Source organism: Pleurodeles waltl, chromosome 7, assembly GCF_031143425.1.
Source record: "Pleurodeles waltl isolate 20211129_DDA chromosome 7, aPleWal1.hap1.20221129, whole genome shotgun sequence".
In the NCBI taxonomy this organism is placed as follows: domain Eukaryota; kingdom Metazoa; phylum Chordata; class Amphibia; order Caudata; family Salamandridae; genus Pleurodeles; species Pleurodeles waltl.
This window is the reverse complement of record NC_090446.1, coordinates 1,405,194,684-1,405,220,433: the sequence shown is the minus strand read 5'-3', so window position 1 is coordinate 1,405,220,433 and position 25,750 is coordinate 1,405,194,684. Positions and strand designations below refer to the sequence as shown.

The window sequence follows — 25,750 nt, the reverse complement described above, 5'->3', positions numbered from 1 at the left end:
TTTTATTCAGAGCAGATCCTGAAATCAATTATTTCTATGCGCTCTCAAACTGGTTGGTTAAGGAAAATGATAAATAGTGAAGTTAAGCAATTTGCCTTGGATCACACAATTCGACCAAGCAGGGAAGCCAGGTTTGAGTCAAGATTTCCTATTTGCAAATCGTTCATTTCAGCCACTTTCTTTTCTGTTTTAACGCCAAAAGTCAATGCTTTGCATTCAATTATTTCATGAAAGAGTATTAGTACACGGAGATCAAGAACGTAACGTTTAACACCTTAAATCAAACTGTCATAATATGCACATATGTATGTGGGTTGCACTCACTTATGTGATGGAACAGTGTGACCTGGGCTTGGGTAGGGGTGTATATGCATCGCACCCCTCCCCCACACCCCACCCTCAAAAGTCATGGAACAGTGTGACTTGATTTTAGGAAAGGGCCTTTTGAGGATTATTTTTTTCTTTGGACTGTTTTGGCAGGAACTACATCTCTTCCCTTCTTCCTGAGTCTCCCTTTTCTATATCCATTTTCACTTTCTTTCTGCTTACCTAATCATACCTTTAGCATTCACTCCACCCATTTATATACAGAAACTTTATAACTGATTAGGTTTACAGGTGCAGTCTCAAACTGAAATATCTATTTGTTTCTTGTTGATACCTCCAACCTGGATTACTGTTGGGAAATGTTCAAGAAATAACAAGCATTTGCAATGCAATAGGTCTTGCATTTGCTTGAGTTAGATCTATTAGTGTTGTAAATTGATAACTACATAAATAGGTCAACCCTGCCTCATAATTTGGTATTTTCCTGCCACATAATTCCAGTGGCCTGCATATAACTAAAGCACTTCCATTTACCTTCTTCCTCTATCTGCAGCAAAAATTGAAAACGTTTCCATTTAGTATCCCAACTTAAACCTGCCATGCTAATTCCAACAGAATGCCACTTTCACCACCACACTATCAGAGTTGCTGGCTGGGTAACACAAAGCACTATGATTGCTCCCTGCAAGTAGTCACGGTGCTGTTTAATGGAACACTGTGATTTATATGAACCTCTGCAAAACTAAGTATTAACTTTTTTTAGCCTGGCCTTCTGGTGATAACAGTGTTACACTCGAAATGTGGCCCTTACACACATCAATATTCAAAGGACTCTTGGCTGTACATTTCTACTCTACAGCTGAGAATATGGGTGATGGTTAAAATGTTTAGGAAAATATCACTCAAACGTTACCCATCACGTCTGTATGAATTTTGGGCCATTCCTAAAAGAACATAGTGGGCTGTGCCATGTATTCTCAAGCATCTGCGTATTTCACTGGCACCGGGCACAGTTTTCCCCTGGAGAATACAGATACCACTGGTGCAGTGTACAGCGATCCCCATGGACAACATGGATTCCATTTGTCATGTAGTCAACATGCGAACTGTGGGGAGGCAGCAAGTGTTGCATTTTGCATGGGTTTCTATTGTCAGCAAGAGATCTGTTGCCATTTAGCATTGAAGCAGCACAACTGAAACAAAACAACTTGTCACAGGCCTTTTTATTGAGTTTGGGTGCTATGAGATCTTACACATGGCAGGAGAGCGCTACACAAGTGCTTATAACATGATATAACATATCCACAAATCGACATGCTGTAGATTAGAGACACACAATGCATAAACTTAAAAAGATTGTCTTCCCAACTTATCACAGTTCTACGTCCTTAGTTGTATAACTCCTGGCAGTTGTCAAAAGCAACTCAAGTTCATTATTTTATGTAATATTTTTTGGAATAAATACCTTCCCCCCCGGTGAAAGGATGAAAAGATTATAGGGCTAGCATAAAAGCGATGGCATAAGCCTGTGGCTTTTGTTTCCATGCAAGCAATGGATTACCTAGGCCCCTTCCTTTAGCACCCTGCCAATAAACAGTGTCAGTTTTAAAGGAACGGAGACAAAAAGCAACCCACCTTTTACATGGAAACAGCCCATGTTGTATATTTGCTTTCAATTTCGTTTTGAAGAAAAATAACCCATAAAATTGCAAAAAAAACTGAAAGAAGACGGTGGTGGAAGAAACGTCTGACTTCATGAATAAATGTGGTCACCTTTACTTCTGCGTATAATGTTCAGACGCTTGACAGCCTAATGGCACTCACCCAGCACGTCTTGGAGCAGTGACTTGTTCTGGCTGGAAAGAAAAACCAAAAAAACATGTTCTACACGCTTCAAGATAATTCCCAAAATACCACTGAAAACTAGCAACTGAGTTTGAGCTCTCTGGAGCTAAGAAACGAGAGAACAGGCTGCACCCATGCCATGACCCCGCGCTGTCTCCTCCCCGCAAACTAACACTAAAAAGACAGGACAATCATTCCGTCAAGGAGGGAACAATGTTGACCCTTCACTTGGAGAGGATCTTCCAAATTATTTGTTTGGAGGGGGTGAGGGTCTCAGCCAATTTCCTCCAAGGAAAGAGGCCAGGTGAAGGAAGTAGTGCAAGAAGGACTGCTGTGCGAGCACTTAGTTTTAATCACAAGACCATTTTTCTGGCATTTAACGTCATACTTCTTCACATCAGTTGCCACCATCAGCACCACTGTGACTGTATATGCACAATTTTGCTAACACACCCAGGCATTGAACTGAAAAAAAAAGGATTCAGTGAAAATACCTAGTGCAATGCAGGTAAAAGTGGAGATTGTGAGGGAGAGAATTAGGGTAATAAAACAAGCTGAAGCATTTTGGCTCTCCCGCCGCCACGAAGCGCGAAGAGGAGAAACAAAGGAAGCAATGCGATGTAACAGGTGCTCATGCAAAGCGCTCCAATACCACTGATTGAGTTTGCGCTATATGAAACTTCAAACCGCCATGGAATGCAAATTGGAGAGACAAAAGAAAAAAGTAGTTCACCCACGCTGACGTATTTCAGTAATCGTGCAATTATCCATGTAACAGGGTCAGTCTGTAAGGCGTAACAAAACAGCCTCAAGGAAGGACAAACGTAAAGCTTTTACCAATTATATCAAGGGATTTTTGCAAGGCAAGCCCAGGAATGAATGAAAGTGATGGGTGTGGTTAAACCCCACAAATACATCACAACAGGTCGGAAAAGCAGCGCTTACATGCTGCTATGCTCGACCTAAAAAATGTGATTGTCAAGGTGAGATGTGTGTTACTCATTTAAAAAAAAAAGCAGCAAACCTCTTTGTGGAGTTCAAGATGCTCAGCCTCTCCTAAAATTGTTCAGTGTATCAATTTAGGTGAGTCGTCAGTAACATTAACATAGAAATATCATCTCCTGCTTTCCTTTTCACTGGATTTGCATTTGAAAAAACATTCTCACGACAACTAACTCACTTCAATGAAATGTTGGATAACTAATACCCTGAATACAATTACTTGGTGTATCTATATATATTTTTTCATACAAAGCAAACTCCATTATTGGTACCCCAACACTGATGGGGTGGCATGAGTGCGTGGAAATGCGAACCCGCTATAAATCACAACACTCCTCATAGACAAAAAATAATAATAATAATAAAAATAATAATAAATTATTACCAAGGGCCAGATGCTGTTAAAACGTTGTCTAGTATCACAAAAATGGAGGTACGCGGACTCAATCCATTTCAGCTCATCCTCGCGAGCTTTGTTCATGGATGGGCACCATTTTAGAAAACAGTGATTTTCAAGTCAAGTCAAGTCAAAGAAGTCTTTATTCGATATTTCATCATAAAAGACATGCTACACGTCATAATACTTATAAAATTGACAATACTAATGATTATAACAATAAATACAATATTTCATAAAAGCTACTAAGAACGTATTAAATCTATCTAATGCATAATTTGTTAGATATTTTAACATATTAATAAAAAGGAGTACATTACTTTAAAAAAGCTCAGTTCTAAAGTTCAGGATAATTTACTTATCTAAAACATGTAGCTGTTTTAGTGATTCTAAACGAATTATCCATGCCCATCCCAGGAATTTGGCCACCCCTATTGCTATAGTAGGTGAAAGATCAGTTTTAAGGATCCTACAAGCAGTCTCGGCCGATTGTGTGCCCAGACTTTTGCATAGGGGTACCAACCACTTCTTCCTTGGGGCAGCATATAATGGACAAACAAAAAACAAATGGCTCACATTTTCCCGCATTTCAATACACAATGGGCATTTATCTGGGCCACCAGTGCCCCAGGTTGAGGTTAAACACCTTAATGGTAATGAGCCCACTCTAACTTGGTGATATAATTTACGGTCCATAGGTTTTGTTATAACATCCCAGTACTTTTCAATTGCAGAGGCATCTTTCACGTGTAAAAATGTTGTTGTAAGGGAACTACCTATAAGGGATGAGTGTCTAATGCCTACCACCCAATCCCAATATAGTTGTTTCAGCACTTTTTTTGAAGGAAAGGTAGCTGAGTCAGGGTTGTGCCAAAGGGCACCTAGACCCATGGCACAAAGAGTGGTTCTAACACCCTTAAACCAGCCAATCTTATCGGATCCTAGGGTGTCCCTTACCTCGAGACATGCTTTCGCATATAATAACAGCTCTGGGGTAGACCACAACCTCCGCCAGAAGGCCAGGGGCCGAAATCTGGCTTGATCTTCCACCGGTTGGAGCCCAAGGTCATAAAGGAGCGGGATACGTGGGGATGACCTCGGAAGACCAACCGCCCCTCTTGTAAATCTGTTTTGGGCCAGCATCAGTCGGTCCAGATTGCTATAACCCCAAAGCTCTGCCCCATACAAGACTGAGGGAAGAATTTTTGACCCATAGATTTCCATAAGTGGGGACATCGGGTGGGTAAATGATCTTTTATATTCCTTAAGAAGGGCTCCGCCTAATTGAGCATGTTTGAGTGCTTGGATATCAATCTGGGGTTTCCAACTAAAATTATCACTAAAATGCACACCCAGATATGTAAATTCATTAGTTTGCTCAAGAATAGCACCACCCATTTTGACCCTTGCCACAGTTTGAGTTCGACCTCTTAGTACCATAAATTTTGTTTTAGAAACATTTACTTCTAGCTCATGCTCGTCACAAAATAACTCAAATCTGAGTAGGGCCTGCTGGAGCCCTTGCCTAGTCTTTGATAATAACAAGGTATCATCCGCGAACATGAGCAATGGTACTTTCATTCCCGCTATCTGCGGAGCATCCGTGGGATGTGTTGCAAAATATTTGGTAACCCCGTTAATAAACAGGGAAAACAAAGTGGGAGCCAGGACACATCCTTGTCTAACACCTTTCAAAACATGGAACCTGTCCGTAACCTCGCCAGGCTTACCCCAGCGGACTTGGGCATAGGTGTGTGCATGAAGATTCATTAAGAGTCGCACTAGAGCCCTGGGCATTCCCTGTTCCAGTATGCAATCCCATAATTTAGGCCTAGGAACCAAGTCGAATGCAGATCTTAGATCCACAAAAGCTGCATACAACTTGCCCTTACCCAAAAAAACTGTTTTCCAATATAAAAGGGCAAAACGAAAGGCTTGATCAAGGGTGCTTACATGAGGTCTAAAGCCCGCCTGCAACGGAGTCAAAATATCTGAGTCTGTTATCCATTCCTGTATCCTCCCTAAAATGAGGCGCGCTATGATTTTTTGGATCACATCAATAAGGCTGATAGGCCGGTAATTTGAGGGTACTGAGCGATCGCCTTTCTTGTATATAGGAAGGATTTCTGCCCCATACCATGAGTCAGGAATTTTAGCGCCTGCAGCAACTGCATTCACCAGGTGGAGTATATAAGGTACCCACAGGTCCTGGTCTTCCAAAAAAATGTCCGCTGGAATACCATCTGGGCCAGGGGCCCTCCCTTTGGGAATATTTTGCAGGCAATTGATAACTTCAGTGGCTGAGAATATTAACAGCTCGGCAGGCTCAAGACGGTAGGGTATTGTCACTTCTACTGTATGACACTTAAACTGATCCTCAAAATTTTTTACCCACTGATGATTAGAGACAGATGCTGGGCTATAGTGGGCGTCCTGCGAGATACCCCATCTCATGCGGTACCAAAACTGTTGCATATTGCGTTTACCACAGGCTTCTGACAGCATAAGCCAGCGTTCCTCGTCCCACTTTTGTTTTGCTTTGCGTTTTGCCTCATTATAGAGTTTTCTACAAGATCTAATCTGGCTATGATTTTTGTTTTTAATAGCCTCAAAGAGTACTCTTTTAGTCATACTACACTCTTTATCAAACCAGGTAGGGGATGAGTATTTCTTGGTCCTAGGTTGTTTAGGGATAAATTTGATGAACAACTTTTTAAGTTCCTGAAACAAGTCAGAGTGGGTACGTATAAGTTCGCTGTTAATCTCGTCCTGTGAGCCACAATTGTTTAAAAGCTCCACAGAGCTAGACACTAAGGTTCTAATCGCCCTACGGGCCCCAGCGTCCACAGCTATTTTGGGCCAACGTACCCTGCGCATGTCATTGCTCACAGTGACCTCTTTTCCTGTTATATTAGGACCACTACCCTCTGACCTCTGACAGCTGGAATCCCTTAAGGTCAAAACCAGCGGGTCATAATCGCTCTCTGGGCGTTCCGTAACTAGCATATCAACAACTGCAAACCACTGCCTCACATCGACCAAAATATAGTCGATACGACTACTGTGTCTGCCGTTGTTGAACGTATGCCTGCCCTTCCTATCTGACTTGACCCTTCCATTAACAGCTCTTAGACCCATATCCAGGCATAGCCCCTTGATATAGGTGGCTGAGCTCGACCACTTAGCAATCGGGGGTATCTCAAGTTGGGGAATACCCCAGGATAGATCCTCATCCTCAGTGAGCGGGCCGTCCTCAATACCCAAAGGCTCAAAACAAGTATTAAAATCCCCCATCACAATCTTGTGGCCATCGGGCGTTGATCCTGATAAAATGTCATCCAACAGGAGGAGGGTCGGAGAAACCCTTCCTCCCTGGGGGCCCCTGACATAAATATTAACCAACAGGATGTTTGTACCTTGGTTGGACTTTATCTTTAAGGCAATTATGTCTGGACTATCGATTGACACTTCTTCAACTCTTACACCCGCACTTTGGCGGACCCAAATTGTAAGACCTCCAACAGGACGCCCTTTCTGGCCTCTAATTGCTGGCTTGCTAAAGTTCAGATACCCCACCCGAAATATCGGTGTGATAGCCCATGTTTCCTGGAATGCAATTATATCGCCCTGATCTATGAAGTCCCTCCAATCAGGAATACACTGGCTGGACTCCAGACCGGCTATGTTCCAGGATATATACCTTGATAACATGTCAACAGGCTCAGCTAAAGCAGTGGGTGAGTCAGTACTAAAATTGGGTAATGCAGACAATGTACCAACAGGGGAAATGTCAGGATTATTACTTGGATCTGTGGCAATAGCCTTCCAACTTATATCTTCTATGTGGGGGGATTTCAATAAAGTTAAATTAACTATTTCTTCTCTACCAATCAGTCAATCATTCTCATCTAGACAGGATAACGGCCCATATCTCCCGGCAGTAATCAAGGGTTCAATGCTTTCTGGTGCGAACCAACCCCTGGGAGGGTTAATGACATTTTTATTAATCTGGGAAGGCACCTTCACCTCGGGATACACCGTAGGATAAAAATCTGGGAGTTCCCAAGTGACTATTGGTCCATCTGCAAGTTGCGGGCACCAGCCTCGCAAAAATGGGACCACATTTGTACTCCTGAAGTTAACTATTACCAGATCACCTGGAATATCTTTAATCATGTGGCCAAGCCAACCCACCCTTCTCACATTTAAGATTTTACCATCAATGGTAGGGGGGAGGGGTCTATTCTTAGTAAGCCAGAAGGCTACTTTATTTTTTAAGTCATTGTAACCTTCTTTTTTACCTGAACTAAGTTCTGGGACTCCTGACAATATACATACAAATGGAGCGGCCTCCGGTGGGAGATCAATCCTAACATTATAATTATTGTTGTGCTCTCTTACTTCCTTATGGACTCGAGTTGGTTGTGGCCTACCCTTTAGGGACCATCGAATCACTTCGGGTTCCCTAGGTATAGTGGGCTCCGCCTCCAAACTTGTTTCGTTACATGGGGCTTTATGTCTTAAACTGCTGCCCGTGAGTATTGCCTGCTCAACACAATTTCCAGATGGTAAATCAAGAGGTACCGTTAGTACATCTGCTGGTGTCGATGTGACTTGTACCCTCAGACTATGGACCTCTTGGGTAAGTACTTCAATTTTCAACAATAATGTGCTAAAAATTTCAGCCATTTTTGTCGCTAGCTTATCCTCTACTGTTGCCAGTATATTTTCTATATACTGCCTGCTGTGACAGCAACCCGCTGGCTTATCAGATCCCCCGTCTAATCCCTTTGTTTTAATAGTATGGGTTTTTGCTTCGAGGGACTATCGAGAATTGCTGACCTTCCCCGCTCCTCTTTTGCCCAACGACTTTCTACAAGCCCTAACTGCTCTTGCTGGTTGGGGGGGAGTATCTGTCATAACCACGGGGCTAAATGGGCTCTCCCCGGTTATACCCATTGAGTCTAAGGGATTAGAATATATCTGTGCCTCAGTTAGTGTCATATCCTTATCAGTGATGGCGCCCAGATCCTCAAAGGTAGACACTGTATGTGGGGAGGAACTAGAGTGTGTCTGAACGGGGGAACCTCCTTTTCCTAGGGAGACTCTGCGATCGCTATTAATCTTTTTAACCACTTTAACCAGGTAGTTATCAAGCATAGTAGCCCCTAGATTTTTGGCGGAGTTATTACAGTTAGCCATCATAGGTTGGTTGGTTGCAGTAAGTGCCACCAGCTATAATTCAGCAATACAAAACACAAAACCGCGTAATCAAGATGTAATACAAATAATTTACAGTTTAGGCAGAGACCCGTGCCCAGTCCCGTCTCTTCAGGCCTCTGGGGGCCACAGAGGGCCCGCCCCTGCCCGGTGCGGTGTACCTTGTTGTAATTTAAGGGCCCGGGGGGCGTGGCAGCACTTTCACGCCACTTAGCGCACAGGAAACCCAGAGAATTCTGAGTATTGTAGATCTCCCTGCGTATTTTAGCAGGCAGCCTACTACGGCGGCGGCGATCCGAAACGGCAACTCGGCGTCCTGCAAGAATGTGCGGCTGGTTGTCTCCGGTGCCCGGGGTCTGCCTCTTGTGCCCGGGGTGTGGTGCCCGGGGTCAGTCTCTGATGAGGGTCCTGTCTCAGGTGCTCGGGGTCAGTCTCTAGTACCCAAGTTGTGATGCCTGGAGGTCAGTCACTTTGTGGTGCCTGTGGCCAGGATCAGGCTCTAGCGCCCAGGGCCAGTCTGTGGTGACCAGGACCTCTCTCTGATGCCACAGTCAGTCTCCGGTGCTTGGGTCGCTGGCTCCTCGGGTCCCTCCTCGGGTCCCTCTAGGTGAAGGAGTGTGTAATGGGGTCTACTACGGCACCCTTGGGGCTCCGTGGAAGTCTCGGAAAGTCTCTGTGGAAGTCTCTGTGGAGGGTGCAGGTCACCGGCTACCCCTGCACACAACGGGTCTGCGGGTCAGCGGTCTCTCCGGGGGCGCAGTCAATCACCTCCAAGGGTCTCAGCCCTGCCCGGGAGTCAACAGGGCGTCAGAGGGCCTAGCGAGGGTCCCCCGAGGGTCCCCCGAGGTTTTCTGCGTCGTCCCTCGGCCTGTCTTGGCCTGTCTCTGTCTCTGGGTCCTGAGGGGCCTCTGCCACTCCCTGGGCTCGGCTGCTCTCAGTCACCGGGCCCCCAGGTCGTCCCTCGGCGCTCTCTGGTGCAGCAGAGGCGTGCAGGAGATCTCGCCGCGCTGGGGGGCGCGAGCCGGTAAGGAGCCGCTCAATCCAGCTCCAAGCTCCTCGCCTCGAGCCAACCGAGATTATCCTCGGAGAGGTTTTCCCCCCCACGGGCCCTCGCGCCCCCCCCCAAATGCAGCAGTAGCGGTGGTGGAGGCGGCGGCAGCTGCAGCGTCCGTACTCCGCGCCGCGCCGCTCTGCACTCCGACGTGAGCCACCCGCCACCTGCGGCACCTGTGTGAGTTTTCGCCCGTGAGTTCAGTCTTCCGGGTGATTTTCAATATGTGAAGGTGTAGACGTAGAAAACACAAAATTACCTTACAGTCGGATTTCTTATGACGGAATATCAAAGTTTTTATCACTCAAATTTATTCTACTGATACTCAACTCAATATTAGTGCCCCAAAAAGGAGGAAATGTGCACAATAACCATAAAACATTTCATATCCCTTACCATTCCTTATATTATTATTAATGCTATGATATTATTCGAGCGCCATATCAAAGTAAATAACTCCCACTTGGGCTTATATCCAATTCATTCTATATCCTTTCACTCATTTATACGTCAAAATATTTCTTTGGATTCATGTTAATGTCCAACATCTACCGATGTACAAACATATCCTCTAAGGGTAAATAGTCAGATCATGCCGAATGGGCTTCAAATGTAAATGATGGGAAAGGAACATATCTTGCAAATAAAATTAGATAATATTATCAAAACATATTAAACTAACCCTTGGGGTCAATTCTTGTCATAAATAAAATCTTATTAAAAAGAGAATTTCATCCTAGGTACTAGAGAACATAGCAGCAGGCATATATAACAGACAATTCATACCGGTAAATCAGTGGCTAGTTCTCCTTGCTCATATTGAACCCTTGGTTACCAGGTTTCCAAATGTATAATGTACTCATACTCAAGTTTACATACACTGTGACATCTATTTAGCTCCCTCTGATGTAGGGCATGGATACTCACAAACATTTTCAGAAGGGGCCAAAGAGTATGGTTTTTAGAGTGCCAAAGGACCACGCTTAAGCCAGCATGGTGGGAGTGGAGCTTGGGGGGTGTAAGGTGGGCTTAGGGGAAGCGAAGCACGTAAATGATGAGGACAGTGAGTCATGGAGTTATTTTGAAGGTTTCATTCTATAATCCCATCTAAATTGAGCCCTTACTCCCTAGAAGAGTCATAGTTTTGACAATACTGCATTATCTGAATCGCCATTCTTCTACCTCATGATGGAGTAATCCTTCTCTGCTTGCTATCATATTGGGAGAATCAAGTGTATGAAGGAAACAACTTGCCTACTGAACTGGAACGAAATAGGATTTCACAATGTGAACTCAGAAAAACTGGGATCAATCCCGGCTTCCCCACTTTACACAATTGTCTGATCCGAGGCAATTGTTTTATTTCACTTTGCTTCCTCTTTATTCTTCATCACGTATTAGAACAATGTTGTGAGCCCCACTGAAGACAACGGAGTGCTCTGGGGTTCTAATGTCTGGAAGAAGCCGGAGCTCCAATATTCTAATATGTGACTTTCACAGCAACAGCTGGAACAAAGGCCTCATGAAGCCCAAGGGGATTCAAATCCTCTTGCTCTTCATGAGGCCCTTGTTTTATTTATTAGAACATTATGCCTTCCAGTGGCGGAACATTCTAATAACCCTATAGCCCTTCATAGCTGGACTATGCCGGCCATTAAAGTCCAGCTCCCTTGCTAAAGGCCCTTGCCATCAGTCAGGTCTTTAATGGTCAGTATAGCCAGCTACAGCAGGCTACAAGGCTATATTAGATTCCCTTGAAGTACATTAGTGCAGCATGTGCACTGTACAAAACCTTCTGTTTGAGTTAATAAATTATGTTGTCCATGTATAATAACAACCCAGGCCACCTACAGAGACAACTGACTTGCATCTTAGCTCACTGTTAGAATGGTTGTCAGGGTGGGAGGAGGCATGAACATTTCTATGTTCATTTTCGAAAACTATCAATTTTAAAAATTAATTTTCAATGCACTGATATAATCTGAAGTACTGGGTTGAAACACTTCTGTATGTTAAAGAAATACACTTTTTTTGGATTTTTGTAGAGACAGTATTCCATTTTTACACGTTTTTGCAAGACATATTTAAAAATGAATATTTCTAAAGTTAAGTGGTGCAAGACCCTTATTAGCTAATTTTCTTTTACTTCAGTTAACCTGTAAATAAATGCTTTCCCATATATTTACTATCTTTCTGAATGTTAATGCTTTCCAGTAAACAGCAGCCCAGTACAGCTATTCACCAGGGGCTGCAAGCAGCTCATAGAATGTACTTTGAGTATCAATGAGTTAGGGTGGCTTGAGTCTAAAAAAATTGCACCTTACGCCAATCACTTGCGTGTTTCTTCTCAAAATGTTGTGCAATAGGGTATTTTGGAGCATTACCATTTGTAGCAGATGTGTTCTAGTGAGGTGGTGTTAGCTATGTATTTGCATTGACAGAGGCACTCAATGCAATAGATTACATAATCAGATTTCCTTGTGATGTATTTCTTGATTTTGTGCTGTTTATTACTAAAGGGGAAGGATAATCTGTCCTAGAAGAGCTATATTTGCATGCCTTACTATCTCCACATGGTTAGAAACCCAATGGTTCTTCTGCCACCCATGTACCTGCTTTGAAATTTGCAAGTGGCTTCCAACAATCATAACTCTCATATTTTTGCATTGTCTATACACAGCACTGGGGGTATGGCCAGCCAGATCATTAATAGTTTTCTCATTTTCCAGAATCGATGAGTTCTTAGATTTGTCACTAACCTGTTTTGACTGGTTAATATATGCAGTAATTATTCCGTTATTCTTTTATCCCTTTTAGCCGCCTTTAAGGCAGTGTCAAGGGTCTCCGTCTATTTATACAACTATCCCTACCTATTGATTTGATCCTTTCTACTCACTTTCGTACACACACACACGCACACAGTCTCTGGTTGAAAATCTATTGTGAATAACACCAATAGTTACTGTGGGCTGAGGGACAGCCCACTGGTTGGCTTTCTTGTAAATCACATTTACTTGTATGTTATTCTAAGCCTTTCATTCCTTCTAGCATCATGATGCATAATAATGCATGCTCTCATATACATCATCATAATCATGCTTTTTCTGTCAGCAATACGTATATCTATTTTTGCAAATGCTAAACATCATCTGCAAAAAGCATCTGCAAAGGCAGTAGGTCTACATTTTCAAGGCCAAAAGGCAAAATTCTTGTCTTTGCAAATGCAATATATTTTTTATGTTACTCCTGATTTTCCTGGCTCGATAAAGAGAACAGTTTTCTAAGAGGCTCAACATCACAGTGGCCACATTTAAACAATTATCAAAACAATTAATAAAATAGGTCTTCGTGTTCCCACAGAGTTTGCCCCTCGCGTAACAGCTCTTTAAGGAGTCACATGCAAAGTGCAGCATGACTGCAGGCAGACACGTTCTGTCACTGTGTTTGATTTCTGTAGAAACATTCTAACTAGAAAAGAACACTTCTATAGCTCACGACTTCACTCAGTTCTGTGTTTTAGCAATTTGTGCTACAAAAACGTCATTAGGGAGCAAAAGGAGCAGTGCCTGCCTCGCGTGGTTCAACTATTTGGGCTCCAATCCTTGAATGTTCGATAACATTTCAAGAGATGGATGGAAGAGATGTGCTTGGGGCAGTGGGATTCACCGTTTGATCCAAGGGGGTTTCCCCCTCCAGGGGAATTGATTTGAGTTGTTTAATCAAAAATGTACCTTTCCTCTCCTGCATTTCTTTTTTTAATGTGCGTTTTCTAAAACTACTTATGATAGAGATAAATGTATAAACTCAGAAGGAATTATGTAATTTGAGAGCCTTTTTTGGACATCGGTAATATAGACACGTCTCGGTAATTTATGCAACATGCAGCCAGATCAATGTGGCTATACAGAGTCTGTGCGTATCTCTCCTTGCGCTAAACTAAAATCTGATTCACGATTTCTTTTTGCAATAGCAATGGCGTCCTTTGAGGTGTCAAAGGGGTCCGCGTGTTGGTATTTGGCTGTTGGAGCACTTATGATAGTAAGATTCACTTTAACCAAAGAAATGATTGAGATTGTAAAACCTGTGATTATTAAACAGCTTTAATATTTGAACTAGAAAAATACTACCCTTCAATTTTTTGGAAATGGTGCGACTCAGGTGCAGCATTTAATAACTACTGAGAAAGCAATGTTACATTTGAACATTAAATCTTGCATTTTTGACAAATTAAACGGCATTTCCTATACACTTAGGTCTAATTAATACCTACATTTTTTAAACAAATATATGTATTGTAATTAGTATGTTTTACCCTGAGTACTTATGCATTCTGGCACATGGCCACAGAAATTAACAAATAGGGAAAATTGAATCCTGGGCCAACAATACAACATGCGACGTAATGCTAGGTTGCCTTCTAGCAAATATTATCTTTCCGCTATATTCAGCTGATCTTTATGAGGACGTATCTGAAGGCATTAAGGGCATCTTGCTACGGAGGACTTCATCTTCATGTCACCCTGCTATTCCATGTGGCTGACCCCATTGCAGATATACACTGAACGCTCTCAACACTGAGTTGTGACATGCAATCAAATAAGGATCATCAGTTTAGAAGGTAGGTATTTCTAAAGCAGGGAACCTAATAAATACCCGAAGCCTCCTACCTCTAACCCAACTAGTGTTACGACAGAAATTCAATTACAATAGAGAAAAACACACACAGAGTTTCTAGCGAGTGCTACATTTGGTAACTTCCAAACCCTCGTCTATCTAGAGTTCACAGACCGTCACATTAATCACGCTCATTCTTCGCTGAATTAGATTTGACCACCTACAGGCTAGCATCACATACGTATTTAGAGAGGGTACATTAAAATTATAAGATATACATACTATTGGCACTGGGGACCACAGCATGCATATTACATCTAGATCTAACGACAGGTCTACTAACTACACTATCTTCCTGTGGCTTAAACTGACCTCTTATACACTACTTACAAAAACCTCCCGTGAACTCAGTCTACTGTTCATCTTCCATTGTTGATTTTTAACGGATGTCATTTTGCCTTCATCTTACACTTCCAGGTCACATAGCATCCAATCTTGGGGCTCAAAATATTCTGGGCGGCATCTGGGACTAGGAAGTACTGCTAATGTGTAAACTGACACGTGATTGGTGCGTTGGAACACATATGCCAGTAGCAGTGCCGATAAACAGAATTCCAAGGTTCTGATTGGCTGTGGAGTTCATACGTGCCATTGTCATAGCTGTCATGGACAAAGCCGGTGACAGTCTGTTGGGCTGAGCAGACTATGGTTCTGCTGTCTGCTGCCCTGGGCGGGAATGAAGGTGGTATAGTAAAGTAGCAATACGAAGCAGAGCGTGGTGAGAGTGAGGATGGTTGTACCGTTGGATCGTTGTAAATAACGGTCTTTTCATTTATGCAGTTTTGTGCAACCCTACTTTTACCCCAATGTGTCAGAGCGAGACTACGTCATTACGTAAGGCATGTAAATCACATTGCTCTAGAGTGTATGGGCATTTACGATAGACGAGCATTAAAGTAAGGTATACATTCCAGCATTCATACCTGTTGAGTAACAGCATGCGTGTCAACCCGTCCGATTCAGGCGGGAGACTCCCGGTTTCAAGGCTAGTCTTCCGCCTCCGATCCCTCTGCGGGCTTCAGCTGACAGTGTCTGGTTTTGTGTAACTCGAAATATGCAGTTCCATTAACCTGCTGCTGCAGGCCAGCACACAGCACTTGCAACACACTCTCTCTGCCTGCGTAGCGCTTTCCCCGTGCTCCTTACGTGTAAGGAAAAAACTGTACAGTTACTTATCTAATATCCGATCATGCAGCAGCAGACTTGCAAATCCTATACATAACAGTAACCACATTCAGGAGCCCCAATAGAAGTCAGGCGGGGGAAATCCGGATTTTTCTTTACTAGAAATCTCCAGCTGTTCTCTTATTAAATGTTGGCATGTATGTAACAGGATTAGGCAAAATTCATGAAGGTGTCCAGTGAAATCGAGGGAGAGAGGTGATCTTCAAAACTCACAGGGGTAGATTGGCGAATAGATGAACTAGAATGTCTCTCAAAAGGGAGGGCTTTAGATTTAAAGATAGCCAGCAAGGTAGTTGTGCCTATTTTGTGGAGGTAAGGAGTTCCTGAGCCAGGTTACACTTCCCTAAAAAGATTGAGCCGTAAATTGTCCCTTTGGAAAGGTTGGTGTACTAGCAGCAGGCTTTTTGCATTCTGTGAGGGTCTAGCACCAACAGAAAACTTAAGTTTGTCAGCCAAGTAACTTGGAGTGGAAGCGTGTTTGGCCTTCTGTGTTATTTTGCATATAGCCATAGTTTCACTGGGAAGCCAGTGAATTGTTACCAGAATCGATGAATTATTGTAATTTCTTTTACCACCCCCGTCCCCAAAAGAGGAAACGTGCTACCAAATGTAAGACTGCTTTTAGTGGAAAGAGATGAATCTTAAGAAGACAAGTAGGAGAGAGTTGCAGTAGTTTAGTGTACATAGCTGAACCAGAGCTTTGAGATCTTGCTCTATTCAGGTATACATCTATGATATTATGTATTTTTAGCCTTTGCGCTGCTGCCTCAAGGTATCAGGTTGTGCTGCAGCAGAATTCCACATCTTTAAACAATTAATGTTCTTGAAGGGACAGTTGAAAACACTGGCCAGCAAGGGGCGGTTCGCTATGTGTTGTTGCTCAATAAACACGACTTACTTGTCTCCTTAAAGTGTCTCCCGAGTGACCCTTTACAACAATTTGGCGACGAGTGCCTGGCCAGTGTTGTAAGAAGGAGGTGCTGTAGTTACAGAGGTAAAGTGGAGTAAACTGATACGGTGCCTGTAGAGCATGAAGCATTTTACTGGCTGACAGTCACGGCATTGTAGCGGGAGTACAGTGAGGAATGGACGCAGCAGGCGGTAAAAGAAATTATTTGGAAAGTAAGTGAACTATGATAAACTGAAGGCGGAACTGGAAGTAATGCGTCATGTCACTGCCGCAACTGGTGGCCATCTTGGGTTTAGTAACTGACTCAGGAGGAACTGATTGTAACTGATTGAATACACAGACCGTCTGCACATAACATACATCAGACACAAGTTGGATGTGGCAGCCTTCTTAAGCCAAAGGATTTTTGGAGTGCAAATAAAACAATCGTAAATCCTGTCAGGAGCAATAACGGTGATGCGCACACCCGATCACGCATGATTAGACAGTGATAATGCGAAATTTCCTAGCTAACGTGAAGGAAAGTTTCAATTCTATTAAGGACACGGAGGCGAGGATTATGCAGTTCTTTCTTCACTTTTTATAATACAGCATGTTCAAAGTTCAACAAAAAAACATAAACCACAAGTCCCATGAGTCTGTTGGCATAGTAACCATAGTCCAATGAGACTCCGATAGTGCTAACAGTATAAATGCCCACGGACACCTCACTTTCCCTCAACTTCACTGCGAAGGGAGATCTGGTTCAGCAAGTGGCCGCTGCCTTCGATCCTATGAAAAACATACAAAATTAAACCAGGCGAAACCACAAATCATGAAGCAACTGAAAACCTGTAATCTCACATAGTAAAGGTTCTAGACCAGAAGAAAAAACAAAATCTACAGAGTAGTTCAAGTACAAGTAATCACAGCAAATGCAAGATCAATACATATGAGCATATATAGTACAATATAACCTGAGAATACCACCTTTGTACAAATTCCAAACAACAGCTTCTGGGCGGGCAGGACACGTATTACGTGTAGGATGGAATAATCCTCACCTCTGTGTCCTTAAAAGAATTGAAACTTTCCTTCACGTTAGCTAGGAAATTTCGCATTCTATGTCAGGATCGGAGGCGAGGATTATGCAAGTTCAAAGCTTACTCACCACCAATGAGGCCGCCTCGTTGTAGGAAAGTACCATCTTGCCTGGCATGTTACCCCCATTTTTACTGTATGTATGTTTGTTTTAGCCCTTGTGTCACTGGGATCCTGCTAGGCAGGACCCCAGTGCTCATAGTATGTGCCCTGTATGAGTTCCATGTGTGGTGCCTAACTGTATCACTGAGGCTTTGCTAACCAGAACCTCAGTGTTTATGCTCTCTCTGCTTTCAAAATTTGTCATTGCAGGCTAGTGACTAAATTTACCAATTCTCATTGGCACACTGGTACACCTATATAATTCCCTTGTATATGGTACTTAGGTACCCAGGGTATTGGGGTTCCAGGAGATCCCTATGAGCTGCAGCATTTCTTTTGCCACCCATAGGGAGCTCAGGCAATTCTTACACAGGCCTGCCACTACAGCCTGAGTGAAATAACGTCCACGTTATTTCACAGCCATTTTTCACTGCACATAAATAACTTATAAGTCACCTATATGTCTAACCCTCACTTGATGAAGGTTGGGTGCCAAGTTACTTAGTGTGTGGGCACCCTGGCACTAGCCAAAGTTCCCCCACATCATTCAGGGCAATTTCCCCGGACTTTGTGAGTGCGCGGACACGATTACACACGTGCACTATGCATAGGTCACTACCTATGTACAGCGTCACAATGGTAACTCCTAACATGGCCATGTAACATGTCTAAGATCATGGAATTGTCACCCCAATACCATTCTGATATTGGGGTGACAATTCCATGATTTCCCCGGGTCTCTAGCACAGAACCCGGGTACTGCCAAACTGCCTTTCCGGGGTTTCCACTGCAGCTGCTGCTGCCAACCCCTAAGACAGAATTCTGCCCTCCTTGGGGTCTGGGCAGCACCGGCCCAGGAAGGCAGAACAAAGGATTTCCTCTGAGAGAGGGTGTTGCACCCTCTCCCTTTGGAAATAGGTGTGAAGGGCTGGGGAGGAGTAGCCTCCCCCAGCCTCTGGAAATGCTTTGATGGGCACAGATGGTGCCCATCTCTGCATGAGCCAGTCTACACCGGTTCGGGGACCCCCAAGCCCTGCTCTGGCGCGAAACTGGACAAAGGAAAGGGGAGTGACCAATACCCTGACCAGTCCCTTCCAGGGGAGGTGCCCAGAGCTCCTCCAGTGTGTCCCAGACGTCTGCCATCTTGGAAACAGAGGTGTTGGGGGCACACTGGACTGCTCTGAGTGGCCAGTGCCAGCAGGTGATGTCAGAGACACCCTCTGATAGGCTCTGACCTCCCTTGGTATCCAAGCCTCCTTTCTTGGTAGCCAAACCTCCTTTTCAGGCCAATTAGGGTCTCTCCTCTGGGGTATTCTTCAGATAACGAATGCAAGAGCTCCCCAGAGTTCCTCTGCACTTCCGTCTTCGACTTCTGCCAAGTATCGATCACTGACTGCTCCAGGACGCCTGCAAAACCATAACAAAGTAGCAAGACGACTACCAGCAACATTGTAGCACCTAATCCTGCCGGCTTTCTCGACTGCTTCCTGGTGGTGCATGCTCTGAGGGCTGTCTGCCTTCACCCTGCACTGGAAATCCCGAAGAAATCTCCTGTGGGTTGACGGAATCTTCCCCCTGCTAACGCAGGCACCAAAAGACTGCATCACTGGTCCTCTGGGTCCCCTCTCATCTCGACGAGTGTGGTCCCTGGAACACAGGAGCTATATCCAAGTGACCCCCACAGTCCAGTGATCCTTCAGTCCAAGTTTGGTGGAGGTAAGTCCTTGCCTCCCCACGCTAGACTGCAAACCTGTGTACTGCGTGATTTGCAGCTGCTCCGGCTTCTGTGCACTTCTCCAAGGATTCCTTCATGCACAACCTAGCCAGGGTCCCCAGCACTCCGTCCTGCAGTGCTCAACCCTCTGAGTTGGACTCAGACGTCGTGGGACCCTCCTTTGTGACTCTGAGCCAGCTCCGGTTCACAAATCTTCTAAGTGCCTGCTCCGGTACTTCTGTGGGTGCTGCCTGCTTCTGTGGGGCTCTCTGAGTTGCTGAGAGCCCCCTGTGTCTCCTCCTCCAAGGGGCGACATCCTGGTCCTTCCTGGTCCCCAGCAGCACCCAAAAACCTCTACCACGACCCTTGCAGCTAGCAAGGCTTGTTCGCTGTATTTCTGCATGGAAACACTTCTGCAACCTCCAGCACGCCGTGGGACATCTTCCATCCAAAGGAGAAGTTCCTAGCCCTTTTCGTTGTTGCAGAATCCTTGGCTTCTTCCACCCAGAGGCAGCCTTCTTGCACCTTCATCCGGGGTTTCCTGGACTCCTGCTCCCCCCGGACACTATTGCGACTCTTGGACTTGGTCCCTTGTCCTCAGACCCAGGAATCCATCTTCAGTGCTTTGCTGGTGTTTGTGGTTCTTGCAGAATCCCCCTATCACGACTATTGTGTTCTATTGGGGCAGTAGAGGTACTTTACTCCTACTTTTCAGGGTCTTGGGGTGGGGTATCTTGGACACCCTGACTGTTTTCTTACAGTCCCAGCGACCCTCTACAAGCTCCCATGGGTCTGGGGTCCATTCGTGATTCACATTCCACTTTTGGAGTATATGGTTTGTGTTGCCCCTAGACCTATGTTCACCTATTGCATCCTATTGTAATTCTACACTGTTTGCATTACTTTTCTTACTATTGCTTACCTGTTTTGGGTTCGTGTACATATAACTTGAGTATATTACTTACCTTCTAACTGAGGGTACTCACTGAGATACTTTTGGCACATTGTCATAAAAATAAAGTACCTTTATTTTTAGTAACTGAGTATTGTGTTTTCTTATGATATTGTGCTATATGATATAAGTGGTATAGTAGGAGCTTTGCATGTCTCCTAGTTCAGCCTAAGCTGCTTTGCCATAGCTACCTTCTGTCAGCCTAAGCTGCTAGAAACACCCCTATTCTACTAATAAGGGATAACTGGACCTGGCACAGGGTGTAAGTACCACAAGGTACCCACTACAAGCCAGGCCAGCCTCCTACACTTGTGAATCGGTTTAAAATAGAATTTTTTAAAGACCGACTCCGAGGACCAATCCCCTGCATTCATGATGTCCTCCAACCTACTGCCCATGTGAACAGCCTTGGAGGCCATGGCGCCTCTGGTCGAATGAACCCCAAAAACTTGTATGTCAATACCAGCTTCTGCTAGGATTAATCTGATCCACCTTGCAATGGTAGGGGAGGAGACCGCTTTAAAGAGTTTCTTCAGTGATATCAACAGCTGACATTCACCCGGAGGACGAAGATCAGCTGTCACCTCCTCATACGTCTTTAAGCATCGTACCACGCACAGTTTGGGAGAGAGTGGGAATGCCGGGTAAGACACCGGCCTGGTATTACATTTGGTCCTATGGGCAACTGTAAAAGTTACTCCATCCGGAGAAAACACTCTACCTGAAACATCCAAGGCTCTGACGTCCGAAACCCTTTTGCAGGATATGAGGCACAGCAGCATCGCTAGTTTAGCCGATAACTCCTTCCTAGAGAGATATTGATTGTCCTGCCACAAGGATAACAGATGTAGAACTAGATTGACATCCCATAGCTCCGAGTACCTGGGTTCCGGAGGACGGGAAAGTCTGATACCCTTGAGAAGCTTATACACCCGTGGGTGAGCTCCTACTGGCTGATTATCAAGAAGGGGATGACCCGCCAAGATAGCCGACCTAAAGGAATTCACTGTACAATGCGACAAACCAGCAGCCGCAAGTTCTGCTAGGAAATTCAGGATATCAGTAATGTGGGCCCCCATGGGATCTGTATGCCTGTCCATACACCAGCGGGCCCATCGAGGCCATGCAGACCTGTACCAGAGCCCAGGCCTGGGCGATGAAGCCTTGAGCTTCCTGCGAAAGTCGGCAATCTTGCCATCGAGTCCTGAAATCTTCCAGGCCACCAGGGATAGATGGCCCTGAAGGACCAGAGGGTGGAAGTGACCCATTGCATCACAAAGGATCGAAGGAAAAACCGGAAATCGGAGAGGAAAGTCGCACAAGAGCTCCAGAAGAGGTGGAAACCATGCTTGGGAGTGCCACAGGGGGGTCACTAAGATGACTGTCGCTTCCTGGCGACGTACCTGGGCTGATACTCTCGGAATCAGTAGGAAAGGGGGGAAAGCATACCCCTGGAGTGGGCCCCAGTTCTGCAGAAAGGCATCCACTGCCTCTGCTCCCGGATCCGGGTGCCAGCTGAATTATCGAGGAAGATGGGTGTTTCACCTGGAGGCAAAGCGGTCCACCAAACAAGGACCCCACCAAGCCATAATCGCCTCGAAAAAGATCAGGTCCAGCTGCCAATCACTGGAATCCAGCAGGAACCTGGAGTTCCAGTCCGCCAAAGCGTTCTGGGAACCCGGAAGATACTCCGCTGTGACGGATATCTGATGTGCGAGGTAAAAGTGCCAAAAGTCTTTCGCTAGGTCCTCTAGGGCCCTCGACAGAGTGCCCCCAAGACAGTTGAGGTACTGCACCGCAGACACGTTGTCCATCCGAAGTAGGACCACACAAGAGACCCTGTCCCGAGTCAGAGACTTGATCGCAAACGAGCCCGCTAGAAGCTCCAGACAATTGATATGCATGTGGAGTTCCTGAGGGGTCCAACGTCCCCCGAAGGATATGTCCCCGCAGCGGGCTCCCCATCCATGTAGGCTGGCATTCGACTCTATGACTAGGTCGGGGAGGAACCAAAAATTATCCTGCCATTCCATGCCTCCATGTGGTCCAGCCACCATTGCAACTCCGTTCTGGCCTTCGGGTTGAGAGAGACCAGTTCGGAATATGTGAGACCGCGGCAAAGGTGATGGGCTTTGAGCCGTTGGAGAGCCCTGTAGTGAAGGGAGCCTGGAAAAATGGCCTGAATCGACGAGGAGAGTAACCCCACCACTCTGGCAAGTTGTTGAAGCGAGATCTTGTCGCGTCTCAGAACTATCCGCAACTCCTTCTTGATTTTGGAGATCTTCTGCAGCGGGAGACTGAGAGATGATGCCTGGGAGTCTATGAGGAAACCCAGAAAAACAATTGCATGCGAGGGAAGCAGATCGGATTTCTGCTGGTTGATCGCAAACCCCAGGTCCTGCAGTAGAGCAATAGTCATGTTTGCGTTGGATGTGAGTTGCAACCTGGAATGATCCATTAGGAGAATATCGTCCAGGTATATAACGGAAACAGAGGAATTCTACCACCGATTTGAGGAGCTTGGTAAAGCACCAAGGAGCTGACGACAGTCTGAACGGGAGAGAGGTGAATTCGAACTTTGAGGTCCAGACGGACCATCCAATCTCCCCGTAGGAGGATATCCCGGAGCAAGTGTATACCCTCCATTTTGAAATGTCAATATACCATCCAGTCGTTGAAAGACCGAAGGTTGATCACGAGGTGAAACCCTTTGTCCTTCTTCTCCACCAGAAAAAGATTGCTGACAAAACCTCTTGGGTGGAGAGATGAGGTACATATAGCGCCTTTGGGCAGAAGTTCTTGGACCTCTGTATCTATGAGGTTGGAATCTGTTGCTGAAAAAAACAAAGGCCTGGGAAGTTCTTCCTGTATCGGAGTTCCCCAAAACTCTATGTGGAAACCAGACACCGTCTGCAAAACCCACGCATCTCAAGTTATGAGTTCCCAATTTCGTTTGAACAAACGTAACCTCCCCCCCAGAATTTGAGGGGAAGAAGGGGTAATCCTTACCCGAAGTGCCTCCTGGGGCATTGGCTGCTCATCGGACGATCCTACTCGCTCTGCCTTTTACTTTGCCCCTGTTGAGGAAGAAGGTTCCCTGGCGACCATCCCACCATCTGGTCTGTCTGAAGGAACCAGGACCTTGCTAGAACTAGCGGCCGGAAGAGCAACCCTTACCTCGTCCGGCCCCTCCAAAAACCTTGCCGGGAAAAATATTTTTGATTGAAGACTGCGCTTTATCGAGGGGTCCCACGACATCCAGGAGCTTGTCCTGACATGCCCGCCAAGACTGATCTATCCCCTTCTTTGGGTCCCTGACGTTCTTGTTGGGTAAGGTAGGGCGTGGACATTCAGCCTTCAGTCAAGCCCGAACCTCTTTGTCCAGAGGTTGGCGAATCTTGCTCGCCACATACAGGGAGTGCAGAATTATTAGGCAAGTTGTATTTTTGAGGATTAATTTTATTATTGAACAACAACCATGTTCTCAATGAACCCAAAAAACTCATTAATATCAAAGCTGAATATTTTTGGAAGTAGTTTTTAGTTTGTTTTTAGTTTTAGCTATGTTAGGGGGATATCTGTGTGTGCAGGTGACTATCACTGTGCATAATTATTAGGCAACTTAACAAAAAAAAATATATACCCATTTCAATTATTTATTATTACCAGTGAAACCAATATAACATCTCAACATTCACAAATATACATTTCTGACATTCAAAAACAAAACAAAAACAAATCAGTGACCAATATAGCCACCTTTCTTTGCAAGGACACTCAAAAGCCTGCCATCCAGGGATTCTGTCAGTGTTTTGATCTGTTCACCATCAACATTGCGTGCAGCAGCAACCACAGCCTCCCAGACACTGTTCAGAGAGGTGTACTGTTTTCCCTCCTTGTAAATCTCACATTTGATGATGGACCACAGGTTCTCAATGGGGTTCAGATCAGGTGAACAAGGAGGCCATGTCATTAGATTTCCTTCTTTTATACCCTTTCTTGCCAGCCACGCTGTGGAGTACTTGGACGCGTGTGATGGAGCATTGTCCTGCATGAAAATCATGTTTTTCTTGAAGGATGCAGACTTCTTCCTGTACCACTGCTTGAAGAAGGTGTCTTCCAGGAACTGGCAGTAGGACTGGGAGTTGAGCTTGACTCCATCCTCAACCCGAAAAGGCCCCACAAGCTCATCTTTGATGATACCAGCCCAAACCAGTACTCCACCTCCACCTTGCTGGTGTCTGAGTCGGACTGGAGCTCTCTGCCCTTTACCAATCCAGCCACGGGCCCATCCATCTGGCCTATCAAGACTCACTCTCATTTCATCAGTCCATAAAACCTTAGAAAAATCAGTCTTGAGATATTTCTTGGCCCAGTCTTGACGTTTCAGCTTGTGTGTCTTGTTCAGTGGTGGTCGTCTTTCAGCCTTTCTTACCTTGGCCATGTCTCTGAGTATTGCACACCTTGTGCTTTTGGGCACTCCAGTGATGTTGCAGCTCTGAAATATGGCCAAACTGGTGGCAAGTGGCATCGTGGCAGCTGCACGCTTGACTTTTCTCACTTCATGGGCAGTTATTTTGCGCCTTGGTTTTTCCACACGCTTCTTGCGACCCTGTTGACTATTTTGAATGAAACGCTTGATTGTTCGATGATCACGCTTCAGAAGCTTTGCAATTTTAAGAGTGCTGCATCCCTCTGTAAGATATCTCACTATTTTTGACTTTTCGGAGCCTGTCAAGTCCTTCTTTTGACCCATTTTGCCAAAGGAAAGGAAGTTGCCTAATAATTATGCACACCTGATATAGGGTGTTGATGTCATTAGACCACACCCCTTCTCATTACAGAGATGCACATCACCTAATATGCTTAATTGGTAGTAGGCTTTCGAGCCTATACAGCTTGGAGTAAGACAACATGCATAAAGAGGATGATGTGGTCAAAATACTCATTTGCCTAATAATTCTGCACTCCCTGTAGTCTGCCACTTTTTGGTCTGGGCGCCGTTCTGAAGAGCGAGGATGGTAAATTCCTTCCGGCTCAAACATGTCTGAATCCGAATCCCCTGGATCCTGCGTGTCCAGTAGGGAGGCACCCGGACGCCAAGGACGGACAGATTCTACCTCCTCCACCGAGGAAGAGTCCCACTCAGAGTCCCCTGCAATGCCCGAAGGTGACCCCACAAGAAGGTCCAATTTATGGTGAAGCTTTTTACCTATTTTCTGGGTATGGAGCCCTCCCAGCAGGGTAACTGTGTCTGCGCGTGCACACTCTACTGGGAACCTCGGCTAAAA

The 25,750-nt window shown here is 45.1% G+C and overlaps 1 protein-coding gene across 2 annotated transcripts in view; it reads right to left on the bottom strand.

Moving 5' to 3' along the window:
* The window catches only part of LOC138246414 (zinc finger and SCAN domain-containing protein 30-like), an 86,461-nt gene extending 71,517 nt beyond the window's left edge, over positions 1–14,944 (bottom strand). For both annotated transcript variants that reach the window (XM_069201010.1, XM_069201012.1), the window contains exon 1: positions 14,847–14,944. The gene's annotated coding sequence lies outside the window, so the exon portion shown is untranslated. The remainder of the gene's footprint in view (positions 1–14,846) is intronic.
* Positions 14,945–25,750: the final 10,806 nt, after the last annotated feature.